Source organism: Musca autumnalis, unplaced genomic scaffold (assembly GCF_047663935.1).
Source record: "Musca autumnalis isolate F117 unplaced genomic scaffold, ASM4766393v1 scaffold_4, whole genome shotgun sequence".
In the NCBI taxonomy this organism is placed as follows: Eukaryota; Metazoa; Arthropoda; class Insecta; order Diptera; family Muscidae; genus Musca; species Musca autumnalis.
In genome coordinates, this window is record NW_027411977.1 from 228,477,888 (window position 1) to 228,490,667 (window position 12,780).

General features: G+C 29.5%; 1 protein-coding gene across 2 annotated transcripts in view; it reads right to left on the minus strand.

Moving 5' to 3' along the window:
• The window catches only part of LOC141402641 (uncharacterized), a 95,691-nt gene extending 86,066 nt beyond the window's left edge, over positions 1–9,625 (minus strand). The window contains exon 1 of one of the 2 annotated variants that reach the window (XM_073984337.1): positions 9,443–9,625. The gene's annotated coding sequence lies outside the window, so the exon portion shown is untranslated. Of the gene's footprint in view, positions 1–9,431 lie in introns of both variants that reach the window. The other variant, XM_073984338.1, reaches the window with a different exon arrangement.
• Between the last annotated feature and the right edge of the window lie 3,155 nt (positions 9,626–12,780).

Genomic DNA, 12,780 nt, shown 5'->3' on the forward strand with positions numbered 1-12,780 from the left:
TGAGCCCATCTATCCAGCGATAGATGGCCTTCGAGCCCATCAATCCAGCGATAGATGGCCTTTGAGCCCATCCTATCCGACGACAGATGGCCTTTGAGCCCATCCTATCCGACGATAGATGGCCTTTGAGACCATCTATCCAAGAATAGATGGCCTTTGAGCCCATCTATCCAACGATAGATGGCCTTTGAGCCCATCTATCCAACGATAGATGGCCTATGAGCCCATCTATCCAACGATAGATGGCCTATGAGCCCATCTATCCAACGATAGATGGCCTATGAGCCCATCTATCCAACGATAGATGGCCTATGAGCCCATCTATCCAACGATAGATGGCCTATGAGCCCATCTATCCAACGATAGATGGCCTATGAGCCCATCTATCCAACGATAGATGGCCTATGAGCCCATCTATCCAACGATAAATGGCCTATGAGCCCATCTATCCAACGATAGATGGCCTATGAGCCCATCTATCCAACGATAGATGGCCTATGAGCCCATCTATCCAACGATAGATGACCTTTGAGCCTATCCTATCCAGCGATAGCTGCCCTTTGAGCCCATCTATCCAACGATAGCTGCCCTTTGAGCCCATCTATCCAACGATAGATGGCCTTTGAGCCCATCTATCCAACGATAGATGGCCTTTGAGCCCATCTATCCAACGATAGATGGCCTTTGAGCCCATCTATCCAACGATAGATGGCCTTTGAGCCCATCTATCCAACGATAGATGGCCTTTGAGCCCATCTATCCAACGATAGATGGCCTTTGAGCCCATCTATCCAACGATAGATGGCCTTTGAGCCCATCTATCCAACGATAGATGGCCTTTGAGCCCATCTATCCAACGATAGATGGCCTTTGAGCCCATCTATCCAACGATAGATGGCCTTTGAGCCCATCTATCCAACGATAGATGGCCTTTGAGCCCATCTATCCAAAGATAGATGGCCTTTGAGCCCATCTATCCAACGATAGATGGCCCATCTATCCAACGGTAGATGGCCTTTGAGCCCATCTATCCAACGATAGATGGCCTTTGAGCCCATCTATCCAACGATAGATGGCCTTTGAGCCCATCTATCCAACGATAGATGGCCTTTGAGCCCATCTATCCAACGATAGATGGCCTTTGAGCCCATCTATCCAACGATAGATGGCCTTTGAGCCCATCTATCCAACGATAGATGGCCTTTGAGCCCATCTATCCAAAGATAGATGGCCCATCTATCCAACGGTAGATGGCCTTTGAGCCCATCTATCCAACGATAGATGTCCTTTGAGCCCATCTATTCAACGATAGATGGCCTTTGAGCCCATCTATTCAACGATAGATGGCCTTTGAGCCCATCTATCCAACGATAGATGGCCTCTGAGCCCATCTATCCAACGATAGATGGCCTCTGAGCCCATCTATCCAACGATAGATGGCCTCTGAGCCCATCTATCCAACGATAGATGGCCTCTGAGCCCATCTATCCAACGATTGAGTCCATCTATTCAACGATAGATGGCCTTTGAGCTCTATCCGTCTGTTTGTAATTGTAAACTACATCTAACATTATTATTACATCAAATGGGAGTCCTAACAAGAATGATGACATCACATCCATAAAAAACTAAAGCGAGTCCTTCAGAGCCGTGGAGAAGTTGTTAAAAGCTAATGGTTAACACCCTGTCAGAGGAATAATAAACCCTTGTGGGTTAACATTCTCTCAAAGACTACATCCCTGGGTTGACGCTTCACGCTTTCATTCATAAATTTAAACAAGGATACGAGATCCTTGTACATACCCATCCATGCCCAAGTACTTGTTGGGAATTCACAACAGTCACGGATAGGATGTTATTGTTCTTGTTTTTGCGCAATTTTCTTCGCCTTCTATGGCGAATGTATGTCATCCATCCAGATAAGAATAATGACGCATCGGTACAAACATTTTCCAAGTAATTGTGAGGAATTGTGTTAAAATGTGGAGTGGAGGAGAGTATGTGGAGCCAACAAAAAGGATAGATTGCTAAGCAACACGAACAAAAAAATTTCGTTGGAAAGCAACCAAGTTGAAAGAGATTTCGAAAAAGGGATGTGGGGAGTTCGGTTTCAGTTTCATCCTAAAAGTGATGTTTTGCATTGATGTGAGAAAGTAACTTTTTTAATTTATTCGGAAAAAGGAAAGAAGAATTCCGATTTCTTCCACAAGTGAATTGAACAGTCGTAATTTATAAATTATTAAAAACTTTTCAAAATTCCACAAAGTAAATAATATTATGTTTATTCCCATAATTTCCAAAATCAATCTCTAAAGGCCTCAAACTCAACAGAATTCTCAATATACCTCTTATTTATGTTATGCATAATTTTGTGGATTTTATTCTTGACAGACACATTTTGATTTGTTAACTCAATTCAGAAGAAAATTAGATTGAAAAAAACAAAATATATTTTCAATGATTTTTCCACTCGACTACCACAACAACAAAATTGAACATAAATCATTACTAATTTTTTTATTGCTAAGATTCCAGAACACTTTTGGTCGAGAACAAAAACATCAATCAACGAATTTATGGAAAATAAAATATTTACCAATACGTCAGCACCTATTTATGGATATTTATGAAATGTTTTACAAATATAGATTTTCATCGAATTAAAAAATAGAGAATTTTTAAATAATTTTTCCAAGGCTCGTGGATTTTTTAAAGAATTTTTCCAAGGCTCGTGGATTTTTTAAAGAATTTTTCCAAGGCTCGTGGATTTTTTAAAGAATTTTTCCAAGGCTCGTGGATTTTTTAAAGAATTTTTCCAAGGCTCGTGGATTTTTTAAAGAATTTTTCCAAGGCTCGTGGATTTTTTAAAGAATTTTTCCAAGGCTCGTGGATTTTTTAAAGAATTTTTTCAAGGCTCGTGGATTTTTTAAAGAATTTTTCCAAGGCTCGTGGATTTTTTAAAGAATTTTTCCAAGGCTCGTGGATTTTTTAAAGAATTTTTCCAAGGCTCGTGGATTTTTTAAAGAATTTTTCCAAGGCTCGTGGATTTTTTAAAGAATTTTTCCAAGGCTCGCGGATTTTTTAAAGAATTTTTCCAAGGCTCGTGGATTTTTTAAAGAATTTTTCCAAGGCTCGTGGATTTTTTAAAGATTTTTTCCAAGGCTCGTGGATTTTTTAAAGAATTTTTCCAAGGCTCGTGGATTTTTTAAAGAATTTTTCCAAGGCTCGTGGATTTTTTAAAGAATTTTCCAAGGCTCGTGGATTTTTTAAAGAATTTTTCCAAGGCTCGTGGATTTTTTAAAGAATTTTTCCAAGGCTCGTGGATTTTTTAAAGAATTTTTCCAAGGCTCGTGGATTTTTTAAAGAATTTTTCCAAGGCTCGTGGACTTTCTAAATAATTTTTCCAAGGCTCGTGGATTTTTTAAATAATGTTTCCAAGGCTCGTGGATTTTTTTAAATAATTTTTCCACAACTCGTGGATTTTTTAAATAATTTTTCCACAACTCGTGGATTTTTTAAATAATTTTTCCACAACTCGTGGATTTTTTAAATAATTTTTCCACAACTCGTGGATTTTTTAAATAATTTTTCCACAACTCGTGGATTTTTTAAATAATTTTTCCACAACTCGTGGATTTTTTAAATAATTTTTCCACAACTCGTGGATTTTTTAAATAATTTTTCCACAACTCGTGGATTTTTTAAATAATTTTTCCACAACTCGTGGATTTTTTAAATAATTTTTCCACAACTCGTGCATTTTTTAAATAATTTTTCCACAACTCGTGCATTTTTTAAATAATTTTTCCACAACTCGTGGATTTTTTAAATAATTTTTCCACAACTCGTGGATTTTTTAAATAATTTTTCCACAACTCGTGCATTTTTTAAATAATTTTTCCCAGACTCGTGGATTTTTTAAATAATTTTTCAAAGAGTTGTGGATTTTTTAAATAATTTTTTTAAGGCTCGTGGATTTTTTAAATAATTTTTTTAAGGCTCGTGGATTTTTTAAATAATTTTTTTAAGGCTCGTGGATTTTTTAAATAATTTTTTTAAGGCTCGTGGATTTTTTAAATAATTTTTTTAAGGCTCGTGGATTTTTTAAATAATTTTTTTAAGGCTCGTGGATTTTTTAAATAATTTTTTTTAGGCTCGTGGATTTTTTAAATTATTTTTTTAAGGCTCGTGGATTTTTTAAATTATTTTTTTAAGGCTCGTGGATTTTTTAAATTATTTTTTTAAGGCTCGTGGATTTTTTAAATTATTTTTTTAAGGCTCGTGGATTTTTTAAATTATTTTTTTAAGGCTCGTGGATTTTTTAAATTATTTTTTTAAGGCTCGTGGATTTTTTAAATTATTTTTTTAAGGCTCGTGGATTTTTTAAATTATTTTTTTAAGGCTCGTGGATTTTTTAAATTATTTTTTTAAGGCTCGTGGATTTTTTAAATTATTTTTTTAAGGCTCGTGGATTTTTTAAATTATTTTTTTAAGGCTCGTGGATTTTTTAAATTATTTTTTTAAGGCTCGTGGATTTTTTAAATTATTTTTTAAGGCTCGTGGATTTTTTAAATTATTTTTTAAGGCTCGTGGATTTTTTCAATAATTTTTTTAAGGCTCGTGGATTTTTTCAATAATTTTTTTAAGGCTCGTGGATTTTTTAAATAATTTTTTTAAGGCTCGTGGATTTTTTAAATTATTTTTTTAAGGCTCGTGGATTTTTTAAATTATTTTTTTAAGGCTCGTGGATTTTTTAAATTATTTTTTTAAGGCTCGTGGATTTTTTAAATTATTTTTTTAAGGCTCGTGGATTTTTTAAATTATTTTTTTAAGGCTCGTGGATTTTTTAAATTATTTTTTTAAGGCTCGTGGATTTTTTAAATTATTTTTTTAAGGCTCGTGGATTTTTTAAATTATTTTTTTAAGGCTCGTGGATTTTTTAAATAATTTTTTTAAGGCTCGTGGATTTTTTAAATTATTTTTTTAAGGCTCGTGGATTTTTTAAATAATTTTTTTAAGGCTCGTGGAATTTTTAAATAATTTTTTTAATGCTCGTGGATTTTTTAAATAATTTTTTTAAGGCTCGTGAATTTTTTAAAAATAATTTTTTTAAGGCTCGTGGATTTTTTAAATGATTTTTTTAAGGCTCGTGGATTTTTTAAATAATTTTTTTAAGGCTCGTGGATTTTTTAAATATTTTTTTTAAGGCTCGTGGATTTTTTAAATAATTTTTTTAAGGCTCGTGGATTTTTTAAATAATTTTTTTAAGGCTCGTGCATTTTTTAAATAATTTTTTTAAGGCTCGTGGATTTTTTAAATAATTTTTTTAAGGCTCGTGGATTTTTTAAATAATTTTTTTAAGGCTCGTGGATTTTTTAAATAATTTTTTTAAGGCTCGTGGATTTTTTAAATAATTTTTTTAAGGCTCGTGGATTTTTTAAATAATTTTTTTAAGGCTCGTGGATTTTTTAAATAATTTTTTTAAGGCTCGTGGATTTTTTAAATAATTTTTTTAAGGCTCGTGCATTTTTTAAATAATTTTTTTAAGGCTCGTGGATTTTTTAAATAATTTTTTTAAGGCTCGTGGATTTTTTAAATAATTTTTTTAAGGCTCGTGCATTTTTTAAATAATTTTTTTAAGGCTCGTGGATTTTTTAAATAATTTTTTTAAGGCTCGTGGATTTTTTAAATAATTTTTTTAAGGCTCGTGGATTTTTTAAATAATTTTTTTAAGGCTCGTGGATTTTTTAAATAATTTTTTTAAGGCTCGTGGATTTTTTAAATAATTTTTTTAAGGCTCGTGGATTTTTTAAATAATTTTTTTAAGGCTCGTGGATTTTTTAAATAATTTTTTTAAGGCTCGTGGATTTTTTAAATAATTTTTTTAAGGCTCGTGGATTTTTTAAATAATTTTTTTAAGGCTCGTGGATTTTTTAAATAATTTTTTTAAGGCTCGTGGATTTTTTAAATAATTTTTTTAAGGCTCGTGGATTTTTTAAATAATTTTTTTAAGGCTCGTGGATTTTTTAAATAATTTTTTTAAGGCTCGTGGATTTTTTAAATAATTTTTTTAAGGCTCGTGGATTTTTTAAATAATTTTTTTAAGGCTCGTGGATTTTTTAAATAATTTTTTTAAGGCTCGTGGATTTTTTAAATAATTTTTTTAAGGCTCGTGGATTTTTTAAATAATTTTTTTAAGGCTCGTGGATTTTTTAAATAATTTTTTTAAGGCTCATAAATTTTTTAAATAATTTTTTTAAGGCTCGTGGATTTTTTAAATAATTTTTTAAGGCTCGTGGATTTTTTTAAATAATTTTTTAAGGCTCGTGGATTTTTTAAATAATTTTTTTAAGGCTCGTGGATTTTTTAAATAATTTTTTTAAGGCTCGTGGATTTTTTAAATAATTTTTTTAAGGCTCGTGGATTTTTTAAATAATTTTTTTAAGGCTCGTGGATTTTTTAAATAATTTTTTTAAGGCTCGTGGATTTTTTAAATAATTTTTTAAGGCTCGTGGATTTTTTTAAATAATTTTTTAAGGCTCGTGGATTTTTTAAATAATTTTTTTAAGGCTCGTGGATTTTTTAAATAATTTTTTTAAGGCTCGTGGATTTTTTAAATAATTTTTTTAAGGCTCGTGGATTTTTTAAATAATTTTTTTAAGGCTCGTGGATTTTTTAAATAATTTTTTTAAGGCTCGTGGATTTTTTAAATAATTTTTTTAAGGCTCGTGGATTTTTTAAATAATTTTTTTAAGGCTCGTGGATTTTTTAAATAATTTTTTTAAGGCTCGTGGATTTTTTAAATAATTTTTTTAAGGCTCGTGGATTTTTTAAATAATTTTTTTAAGGCTCGTGGATTTTTTAAATAATTTTTTTAAGGCTCGTGGATTTTTTAAATATTTTTTTTTAAGGCTCGTGGATTTTTTAAATAATTTTTTTAAGGCTCGTGGATTTTTTAAATAATTTTTTTAAGGCTCGTGGATTTTTTAAATAATTTTTTTAAGGCTCGTGGATTTTTTAAATAATTTTTTTAAGGCTCGTGGATTTTTTAAATAATTTTTTTAAGGCTCGTGGATTTTTTAAATAATTTTTTTAAGGCTCGTGGATTTTTTAAATAATTTTTTTAAGGCTCGTGGATTTTTTAAATAATTTTTTTAAGGCTCGTGGATTTTTTAAATAATTTTTTTAAGGCTCGTGGATTTTTTAAATAATTTTTTTAAGGCTCGTGGATTTTTTAAATAATTTTTTTAAGGCTCGTGGATTTTTTAAATAATTTTTTTAAGGCTCGTGGATTTTTTAAATAATTTTTTTAAGGCTCGTGGATTTTTTAAATAATTTTTTTAAGGCTCGTGGATTTTTTAAATAATTTTTTTAAGGCTCGTGGATTTTTTAAATAATTTTTTTAAGGCTCGTGGATTTTTTAAATAATTTTTTTAAGGCTCGTGGATTTTTTAAATAATTTTTTTAAGGCTCGTGGATTTTTTAAATAATTTTTTTAAGGCTCGTGGATTTTTTAAATAATTTTTTTAAGGCTCGTGGATTTTTTAAATAATTTTTTTAAGGCTCGTGGATTTTTTAAATAATTTTTTTAAGGCTCGTGGATTTTTTAAATAATTTTTTTAAGGCTCGTGGATTTTTTAAATAATTTTTTTAAGGCTCGTGGATTTTTTAAATAATTTTTTTAAGGCTCGTGAATTTTTTAAATAATTTTTTTAAGGCTCGTGGATTTTTTAAATAATTTTTTTAAGGCTCGTGGATTTTTTAAATAATTTTTTTAAGGCTCGTGGATTTTTTAAATAATTTTTTTAAGGCTCGTGGATTTTTTAAATAATTTTTTTAAGGCTCGTGGATTTTTTAAATAATTTTTTTAAGGCTCGTGGATTTTTTAAATAATTTTTTTAAGGCTCGTGGATTTTTTAAATAATTTTTTTAAGGCTCGTGGATTTTTTAAATAATTTTTTTAAGGCTCGTGGATTTTTTAAATAATTTTTTTAAGGCTCGTGGATTTTTTAAATAATTTTTTTAAGGCTCATGGATTTTTTAAATAATTTTTTTAAGGCTCGTGGATTTTTTAAATAATTTTTTTAAGGCTCGTGGATTTTTTAAATAATTTTTTTAAGGCTCGTGGATTTTTTAAATAATTTTTTTAAGGCTCGTGGATTTTTTAAATAATTTTTTTAAGGCTCGTGGATTTTTTAAATAATTTTTTTAAGGCTCGTGGATTTTTTAAATAATTTTTTTAAGGCTCGTGGATTTTTTAAATAATTTTTTTAAGGCTCGTGGATTTTTTAAATAATTTTTTTAAGGCTCGTGGATTTTTTAAATAATTTTTTTAAGGCTCGTGGATTTTTTAAATAATTTTTTTAAGGCTCGTGGATTTTTTAAATAATTTTTCCAAAAGTTTTGGATTTTTTAAATAATTTTTTTAAGGCTCGTGGATTTTTTAAATAATTATTTTAAGGCTGGTGGATTTTTTAAATAATTTTTTTAAGGTTCGTGGATTGTTTAAATAATTTCTTTAAGGCTCGTGGATTTTTTAAATAATTTTTTTAAGGCTCGTGGATTTTTTTAAATAATTTTTCCAAGGCACGTGGATTTTTCAAACAATTTTTCCAAAAGTTTTGGATTTTTTAAATAATTTTTTTAAGGCTCGTGGATTTTTTAAATATTTTTATAAGGCTCGTGGATTTTTTAAATAATTTTTCCAAGGCTCGTGGATTTTTTAAATAATTTTTTTAAGGCTCGTGGATTTTTTAAATAATTTTTCCAAGGCTCGTGGATTTTTTAAATAATTTTTTTAAGGCTCGTGGATTTTTTAAATAATTTTTCCAAAAGTTTTGGATTTTTTAAATAATTTTTTTAAGGCTCGTGGATTTTTTAAATAATTATTTTAAGGCTGGTGGATTTTTTAAATAATTTTTTTAAGGCTCGTGGATTATTTAAATAATTTTTCAAAAATTTGTGGATTATTTAAATAATTTTTTCCAAGGGACATGGATTAGTCACACACATACATACTACTCTTCCTATTCCATCATCAACAGCTGTTTGTTTTTTATGACTCACTGGGCTTTCAAATGAGCCACATAACCTCCAAAACTGGCGCCTTTTTCCATTAGGCCCATGACTTTTCAGCCCCAAACATTTGACATAATCCAATTTTTATGTTTTCCATAATTCATTTGTCTATTCTTCTTATTCACAAAATTTTCAATTTTTATGTAAATTCAAAATTCACTCTTACTTAGCCTAGACCCCGTCATATAAACAAAACAAAACAAACGGAGGCGAGAATTTATCCAAAAGGGGTGACAGTTCAAGGCATTGACTGGTGAAAACATTGAAAATCGCTTTAATTTTTGTTATTTTTATAAATCTTTACAAATCACTTTTTTTCTGAAGAAAACAAAGCAAAAAAAAAACTATTTCACATTTTTCTTACAATTTCTGTTTTGCTGTTACAAACAGCTACATAAATAATCATGCACACGTCATTGAACTTTGATTTGGTGTCTCCACTAATCATTGACAAAGTATTGGTGAAAAAACGTATGACTTTGTTGAACAGATGCCCACTAAAAATTCCGTTAAATCGCGTTACCGTAAAGAATCTAGGATTGCAACTAAACAAACTCTATTCATGCGGTTTTAGTAGTAGGCAAAAGAAATCCTACTTTGTTTCATGTACAATCATGTCCTATGCTTGAAATTTCCTTTTGTTCTCCCCTTGCCAGTTAATAAAAAGGTATGCTCTTAAAGAGCATAAGAGAGCAGGCCGGTGTTTGTTTTGGTTTTGTTGAAGGTTTTTTTTTTTGCTAACTTTCGTTCATTGTTGTCGAAGGGAACGAACTGCATGCAACACACGAACACTGTCAGAGTCATGGGGGAGAGAGAAATTAGAAGAAAAAATATTTTACAAATTTCTTAGAAAATTTTTAGTTTACCGTATTTATTGTTGTTGTAAACAACCCCATAGTTACCAGCAAGGAAATTTATTATATCATATCATGTTAAGACAAGAATATTCACGAAATTTAATTCCGTTTCTTTGTCATTTATTGCCATTGATGGAGAGAGAGAACGAACATAACACTCTTGATGGTTCAACCGTTTGTTTTGGTTTTCATTGATGGGGGTTTAGGGAGAACATTGTTTTCTAACCAAAACAACTTCCATAAAACACCAGGAGAGCCAGAGTGGCAACAAGAGAGACTTATTAAAAAGTAAACAATTCTACAGTTTTCTAAGAATTTTACGTTATAAACACGTTTTATTGTTGTTGTTATCAACCCCTAATGAAACGTAAAATAAACTAAGGGTTGCTTCGACGTAAACCACGACTATACTTCTTTCGTTAAGTTTCCATTGTCTCAATGTTACCTAAATGGAATGGAGCTAGTGGCTCGGTGTATGACGTGTTGTTGTTGTTGTTATTGTACCGAGACAAAGAAAGTTTCTAATAAGAATTTTGTTTTTTGATTTGTGGTGGGGTAGGTACGGTTTCATATGAGAGGCAGATAGAGAACAAACAAAGGTAGAGTAAAAATTTATGCTAATAAGCCAAGCCAGGTGTTAAAATAACAAAGAAAACAATTTTTTTGGGATGTCAGTCTTAGAAATGAGTATAAAATTATTAAGAAGGGAAAAAGAAGACCTTTAGGAGGAGTCATATATACATATACATACATAGGTATGAAGTTAGAAGACTTAAAGGTCTTGGCAAAATTATTTAACAAATCCACGAGCCTTGGAAAAATTATTTAACAAATCCACGACTTGTGGAAAAATGATTTAAAAAATCCACGAGCCTTAAAAAAATTATTTAAAAAATCCACGAGCCTTAAAAAAAATATTTAAAAAATCCACGAGCCTTAAAAAAATTATTTAAAAAATCCACGAGCCTTAAAAAAATTATTTAAAAAATCCACGAGCCTTAAAAAAATTATTTAAAAAATCCACGAGCATTAAAAAAATTATTTAAAAAATCCACGAGCCTTAAAAAAATTATTTAAAAAATCCACGAGCCTTAAAAAAATTATTTAAAAAATCCACGAGCCTTAAAAAAATTATTTAAAAAATCCACGAGCCTTGGAAAAATTATTTAAAAAATCCACGAGCCTTAAAAAAATTATTTAAAAAATCCACGAGCCTTAAAAAAATTATTTAAAAAATCCACGAGCCTTAAAAAAATTATTTAAAAAATCCACGAGCCTTAAAAAAATTATTTAAAAAATCCACGAGCCTTAAAAAAATTATTTAAAAAATCCACGAGCCTTAAAAAAATTATTTAAAAAATCGACGAGCCTTAAAAAAATTATTTAAAACATCCACGAGCCTTAAAAAAATTATTTAAAAAATCCACGAGCCTTAAAAAAATTATTTAAAAAATCCACGAGCCTTAAAAAAATTATTTAAAAAATCCACGAGCCTTAAAAAAATTATTTAAAAAATCCACGAGCCTTAAAAAAATTATTTAAAAAATCCACGAGCCTTAAAAAAATTATTTAAAAAATCCACGAGCCTTAAAAAAATTATTTAAAAAATCCACGAGCCTTAAAAAAATTATTTAAAAAATCCACGAGCCTTAAAAAAATTATTTAAAAAATCGACGAGCCTTAAAAAAATTATTTAAAACATCCACGAGCCTTAAAAAAATTATTTAAAAAATCCACGAGCCTTGGAAAAATGATTTAAAAAATCCAGGAGCCTTGGAAAAATTATTTAAAAAATCCAGGAGCCTTGGAAAAATTATTTAAAAAATCCAGGAGCCTTGGAAAAATTATTTAAAAAATCCACGAGCCTTGGAAAAATTATTTAAAAAATCCAGGAGCCTTGGAAAAATGATTTAAAAAATCCACGAGCCTTGGAAAATTTAATTAAAAAATCCACGAGTTGTGGAAAAATGATTTAAAAAATCCAGGAGCCTTGGAAAAATGATTTAAAAAATCCAGGAGCCTTGGAAAAATGATTTAAAAAATCCAGGAGCCTTGGAAAAATTATTTAAAAAATCCAGGAGCCTTGGAAAAATTATTTAAAAAATCCACGAGCCTTGGAAAAATGATTAAAAAAATCCACGAGCCTTGGAAAAATGATTTAAAAAATCCAGGAGCCTTGGAAAAATTATTTAAAAAATCCAGGAGCCGTGGAAAAATTATTTAAAAAATCCAGGAGCCTTGGAAAAATTATTTAAAAAATCCACGAGCCTTGGAAAAATGATTTAAAAAATCCAGGAGCCTTGGAAAAATGATTTAAAAAATCCAGGAGCCTTGGAAAAATTATTTAAAAAATCCACGAGCCTTGGAAAAATTATTTAAAAAATCCAGGAGCCTTGGAAAAATGATTTAAAAAATCCACGAGCCTTGGAAAATTTAATTAAAAAATCCACGAGTTGTGGAAAAATGATTTAAAAAATCCAGGAGCCTTGGAAAAATGATTTAAAAAATCCAGGAGCCTTGGAAAAATGATTTAAAAAATCCAGGAGCCTTGGAAAAATTATTTAAAAAATCCAGGAGCCTTGGAAAAATTATTTAAAAAATCCACGAGCCTTGGAAAAATGATTAAAAAAATCCACGAGCCTTGGAAAAATGATTTAAAAAATCCAGGAGCCTTGGAAAAATTATTTAAAAAATCCAGGAGCCGTGGAAAAATTATTTAAAAAATCCAGGAGCCTTGGAAAAATTATTTAAAAAATCCACGAGCCTTGGAAAAATGATTTAAAAAATCCAGGAGCCTTGGAAAAATGATTTAAAAAATCCACGAGCCTTGGAAATTTTAATTAAA